Raw genomic sequence first — 6,880 nt, forward strand, 5'->3', positions numbered from 1 at the left:
AACAAAAACTTTTCTTCACTCTATCAGGTCCCTTTGTTGAGTTGAATAGTGTTCTTCCTTGAAGATGGTCTTCTCTTTGTAAGCTTAAGAATTTTGTTTGCCAAATCTTAGTTTGTGTTCTTTGTTAAAAGATTATATTGAATGAACACAAACTTCTTGAGACCGCCCATTGGCTGAGAGCCCACTTCCCTTAGAAAGACGTGCACCTACTACATCAGAGGTGACAACTTTTCTGACAGTTGTACATATGCAGTCTTGCAGGGACCAGGTCCCTTGCAATGTTCTTTGTGAGTTCTTGAGAAGACTTGCTAACTTTTTTTTTTTTTTTGAATAAATGAATCTTCTTGTTGTTTGTTATTTTGATTATATCGACCAAAAAGAATTAGTGTCCATTGGATAAACAACCTCGTCTGTTTCTATTGGTGAAGTACGCTGACAACTTCACCAACCCACTGACAGAACAACTTTACAGTTGTACACCATTATAAATCTGGACGAGAGAACTCTGCCAAGGACCAGGTCCCTGCATTTGTGAGCCACTGAAACAGACAGTCTCGTCTGTTCTTCCTATTGGTGCAGTACACTGCACTTTTCACCTACCACCTGACATGACATCTTTACAATTGTACCCACTTTGAATCTAAACGTGAGCACTCTGCCAGGAACCGGGTCCCTGCGTTTGTAAGGATCATCAAAACACCTAGAATATAACATTTCCCCCCTTTTTGATGATGACACACAAATATTCCTCACACTAAGTTTAGATCTCTAAGTTTGTTAAATCATCAAAACTTAACATCAACTCCAAAATAACATTTTCCCTCTTTTTGATGATAACAAACTTATTTACCTTCTTCCCCCTTTCACTAGTTCCCCCTATCAACATGACTCTTCAGGTAACTGGATTGGTCCCCTTATTTTCATTATCCCTGAAGTTTGTCAAATCATCAAAACTTCACATCAGTAACAAAATAGTATTTCCCCCCATTTTGATGATGACAAACTTGTTCAACTTCTTCTCCCTATCGGCATGACCATGTCCTCTTTAAGTAGCTAGCATTGATTCCTCTTATCGACATAACAATGTCTTCTTCAAGTAGCTAACATCATTGATCTAATACCTTAACAATTTCCCCCCTTTTGACATCATAAAATAAGGTTAAAGCAGTAAACCAAGTTGACAGAAATGCAGTTCAAGCAAATTCATGGCCACTTGGACAACACTGAGCATGAGTAAAAATGCATAAAGTAATGAGACAAGTCAGAAGAAACAAGACATTTTTCATTCAAAAATAAAAGATCGACAATCAAAGCATTGCACATATAATTACGAATGAGAACCAGACAATGCCTACTAAGTTTCGATAGAAAATGAGGAGGACTGACACGAGAGTTTAGAAAGAGAGGGAATGGCTTAGGAGCAAGGGATTGAAAGAATAAAATTAGTTCACATTCTTTGCTGCCCAACCTTCATGTTGAACATTCAGGGTTGCCAGTTTTTTTGTTTCAACCTGGTCCCTCTGATTGTGCTGTTTCAGAAGCTGAGCCTTAAGGCAAACCATTGCAGTATCCATGTTAGCAATAACAACTATCATAGCTTCCAACGCAAGCCTGAGTTTCTCATGACAGAAAGATTAATGAAATCAAACTTACTCAAGGCCTCTGAGATGAATAAATCAATAATTGAGAAACCATTTCAATTTTTTTTTCGTTTTTCTATTTTTTTTTGTTTCAAGGTCAGAACACCCTTCCATTTAGAATACTTTGATTTCTTAGAGTCTCAACCCTTTCCTTTTTGTACATCATCTCTTCCACCTTATTCTTTTTGCTTGCTGGACCTGGTCCCTTTTCATACTCAAAAATTCCTTCATCGAGAAATTCTACAGTAGGAACAAAGGGTTTACACATTTGACGTGTTTTTTTTTTGAAGGGGTTTTGAATTTTCTGGGGAGATGGAAATAACTATGGAGTATAAAGGAAGTGAAAGGGTGAATCATGTGAAAGGAAGTGTCATCTTGGCATTCAAAAGATAGGACAACGATCAGATACGTGGATGACAGACATGTGGCAATTGCAACGGTTCTTATGCATAATTCAATATACAATGTTAAGAGTGCTAACCTTCGAGAATGGACCGAGTCCCTCTCTGTAGGTTGAATGTGATTGCCTAGATCTGTCCTCCCTTTTCCTTCAGCCCTTTTGCCATGTGTGTATACCTACAAAGGTATGAGACTAAAGTGGCTAAAACATACATAACTGAAAAACAATGATACATGTTCCCTTTGCATATTCATTAGAGAATTGATTGCTTCATGCATGATCCATTCAAAAATGTTTCAGCATTCCAAACTTCGGTTTGATTATCTTGGCCAAGTCTTCTAAGAGCTTCAAGCTGTTGCTTGATCCATAAGATTGAGCCCATCAAGCTGCACCTTCTACATGCTCTGCCTCAGCAACTGAATCTTGTCTTTTAGTTCCCCGTGAATGAGAGATCAACCTAGAAAATGATCCATTTTGAGGTACTTTTTCTATCAACTTCATACCTAGCATAATCAACATGATCAAATTCCTCAAAATCAAAAAGTCTCCTGATGGGCATAATAGGACCGCGTCTCCAGTCTTCTTCAAATGTCTCAAGAGTTTCTTAGCAGCCTTCAAATGTGATTATTTTGTACAAGTATGGAATCTTCCAGCTTCAAGTTAGTTCCCGTGGGAGTATGAGTTGTCTTGGAATCCATAATATGAAACTTCTTCAGCAGTTTCTCTAAGCTGGTACTAGGTCCATGTTCTTGACAAATTTGTCCTTGCTTAGAGCTTTCGTGAGGATGTCAGCCGTTTGATTTTCCATTTTGCAAAGCTTTATGATGATATTACCCCCCCCCCCTCTTAACATTGTCTTGACTTCAAGTATTTTAAGACTTTTGAGCAGCTCCTTGATAAACCTTTCTTGTCAAACAAGGGTACCTTTGGAAATTTGCTTGATCTACAGCTCCAAGAAGAAATTTAATTCTTCCATTATGTTCACTTCAAAACTCACTATTCATGAGTGCAACAAACTCTTCACACAACACCTCAAAGGTATCTCCAAAGATGATATCATCAATATGTACTTGAATAATCAGCAACTCCCTTCCTTGTGATTTTAAAAAGAGGATTTTGTCAATTTAACCTCTTTTGAAACCATTGTTGAAGAGGAACTTGGACAACCTGTTAGCTGGTCAAGGAATCGAGTGTCATACTTTGCTTCTTTCAAATTGAGCTTGATCATCATCTTCATTCTCACCTTCAGAATTCACATTATCAGTTTGAACTGCATCATCTTTGTTCACTATTATCTACCGGATCAGGTCCCTCATCAAGTTCATCATCTGCATCATCTTCCTTGGGATTGTTGGATTCATGAAGAGGATATTCTTCAACAAGCTCAATGTTTAGACCATCTCTCTGAATCTGAAGCATCTCTTCCATCTTAGAATCTTCTTTGTTTTGTAACTTACTTCTCAATTCTTCCAGACTCATCAAAAATCACATGACCATTTTTTTTAATGCACACATTTTTTATATACCAAATAAGCCTTGCTGGAGAAGAATATCCCACAAATACTGTTTCAACATCATTGAGATTACAGTTCTCAATATCATCATTTTGGTCACAAAACATAAACTATTCACCATTTCAGCACGAAAGTTCTTTAAAAGATTAAAAGCCTGCTTACTCCACCTGAAGGATGGTCTGATCTTCTTTTCTGTAACACAAGTATTTCAAACTTGTCACATGCAAATTTTATTTTGGGCAGACCACAGACCAGGTCCTTTGACACAAGTTTGTGCAGTAGAGAAGCACTTACATAAGCACGCCTTTCATGTCATACCTCATCATTCTCACTTTGAGCACTAAGGCAAGTGAGACTGTCACTACAGGCAGCATTCAGATCAACAATATACATGTTCTTGCATCTTTTTTCTATTAAGATCATCACCCGAGAGAGCAAGTTTGTGACAACATATTTTTCTGATAAGAACTTAACTTCATTTCATTCATCACAAATTTGTGAAACACTTGAAAGATTGTACTTCAACCATTGACATAGTACATATCATCAATGGTGTATTCCATATACTTCCCAAACATGCCTACACCAATAATATCCCCTTTCTTGCCATCTCTAAATGAGACACCTCCACCTTGAAGTGCCTTGACAGAGAGGAAGTTGTTAGTTTCCCAGTCATGTGCTTTGAGCATCCGCTATTCATGAACCAACACTGAATGCTGCTACGTCCTCTCACTTGATTACCATAGTTAGCCTTGGGAGCCCAGTTGATACAGAGTTCCCAATAAGCAGATAAATGAGTGATAAGAGAATTCTTTGTCCAGTGAGGAAGACTGAGTTTCTTCAACTTAGGACCAGAAGCAAGACCAGGTCCCTTCTTTTGTTTCTTCCTCTGTTTGGAATAGTTAGATGAACTTCTTTCATATTTTTTCAAAATAGGACAATCTTTCTTAAAATGTTCATCTCGACCACAATGCACATATAGCAAATTATCAGCATCAAAAATTATTTTGCTGTGAGGATTGTATGGGGGATCTATCTTCTCACAGCCCATCCCTCTTCTACTGCCGTTGCCTTGACCAATTAGATTTGTAAGAATCGTAGAGGAATTTGTCCATTTGAGGGATTTTTCCAGTTCCTCTTTTACATAGACCAGGTCCCTCTCCAGCACAATATTTCTCTCTAGAGATAATTTCATATTCATTTCATCAGTGTACAACTTATTTTCAAGCTCTAGCTGCAAACTGTTGGCCTCGTTCTTTCCTTTAGAAACTGTAGTAGTCACCCTTTTTATCTTTTCCTTTAGTTCTAGATTTTCAGCTTCTAGAACAACCATTTGATTTTCAATATCACATATTTGGGCAACTAAAACAATTTTTCCATCTTGAGAGATGTCTAGGCTATTATTCACGAGGTCATTCTCAGTCGTTAGATCACTTATCAAATCAAGTAGTACAACAACTAGCTTTCTCAATTTACTAGTAGAAAAGGTATTCAAGTTTTTCTTGAAGTATGATAGAGTTACCTTTTCATCAGCATCTTCCTCATTTGATTTTGCCATGAAAGCATCATCAGAGTGTTCAGAATCATCTGAATCACTTGGAGAATTTTCCTATGATAAATATTTTCTCTCCTGCTTGACTTGTACGGACATGTTCCCCCTCTTTGTCTTTAGTTTCTCCAGTCTTCACATATTCCCTGTGGTCAACTTTGTGCATATGACAGTCTCTAAGTTTGTTAAATCATCAAAACTTAGCATCAACTCCAAAATAACATTTCCCCCCCTTTTGATGATAATAGACTTATTCACCAGTTCCCCCTATCAACAAGAACTCTTCAGATAACTGGAGTTTCATCATCCCGGAAGTTTGTCAAATCATCAAAACATCAAAATAGCATTTTCCCCCTTGTTGATGATGACAAACTTGTTCAACTTCTTCCCCTTATCAGCAACATGACTAGGTCTTGTTCAAGTAGTATTGATTCCCCCTATCGGCATGACCATGTCCTCTTCAAGTAGCTAGCATTTATTCCCCCTATCGGCATGACCATGCCCTCTTCAGGTGCTACATTTATTCCCCCTATCGGCATGACCATGTCCTCTTCAAGTAGCTAACATTATTGAACTCATACCTTAACAATTTTCCCCCCTTTTGACATCATAAAAAAAGGGCTAAAGAAGTAAACCAAATTGACATAAATGCAGTTCAAGCAAATTCATGGCCACTTGGGCAACACTGAGCATGAGTAAAAATGCATAAAGTAATGAGACAAGTCAGTAGAAACAAGGCATTTGTCATTCATAAATACAAGATTAACAATCAAAACATTGCACATATCATTGCGAATGAGAACCAGACAATGCCCACTCAGTTTCGACAGAAAAAGAGGAATGAGGACTGACATGAGAATTTAGGAAGAGAGGGGATGACTTAGAAGCAAGGGATTGGAAGAATAGAATTAGTAGATCATATCCCTTAGCATGTTTTTTTTTTCAGAATCTTTCTTAAAGTTCAGCATGCTTTGCTGCCCAGGCTTCATGTGGAACCTTCAAGGCTGCTAGTGTTTTTTTTCAACCTGGTCCCTCTGATAGTGTTGTTTCAGAAGCTAAGCCTTTAGGCAAACCGTTTCAGTATCCCTCTTAGCAAGAGCAACTGTCATAGCTTCCAACACTAGCCTGAGTTTCTCATAACAGAAAGATTAGTAAAATCAAACTTACTCAAGTCCTTCGAGAAGAATAGATTAATAATTGAGGAACCAAAATGGAAAATTTATTTCAAACATTTTTTTTTCATTATTATTATTATTTTTTAAACAAACACCCTCCTTTTCAAAATACTTTGAGTTCTCTTAATATCAACTTCTCCCATTTGAACATCATCTTTTCCACTTCTTCCTTTTGTTTGGTGGACCTGGTCCCTGTTGATACTTAAAAACATCTTCATCAGAAAATTCTTCGGTAAGAACAAAGGGTTTAACAATTTGAAGTGTCTTTAAGAGAGGAGAATAGAAAGTTTCCAAAAACTCTGATATTTGGAAGGGAAATTGAATTTTCTGGGGAGATGGAAAGAAATATGGAGTATAAAGAAAATGAAACAGGTGTACTATGTGAAAGGAAGTGTCATTGGTATTCAAAAGATGGGGCAGTGGTCAGATACCTGAATGATAGACATGTGGCAATTTCAACAGTTTTTATGCATAATTCAAAATGTAATGTTAGGAGTGCTAACCTTCGAGAACGAACCAAGTCCCTCTCTGTAGTTTGAATGTGATTGCCTAGATCTGTCCTGACTTCTCTTTTCCTGTAGCCCTTTCTCCATATATGTATA

Source organism: Solanum stenotomum, chromosome 7 (genome assembly GCF_019186545.1).
Source record: "Solanum stenotomum isolate F172 chromosome 7, ASM1918654v1, whole genome shotgun sequence".
Classification (NCBI taxonomy): domain Eukaryota; kingdom Viridiplantae; phylum Streptophyta; class Magnoliopsida; order Solanales; family Solanaceae; genus Solanum; species Solanum stenotomum.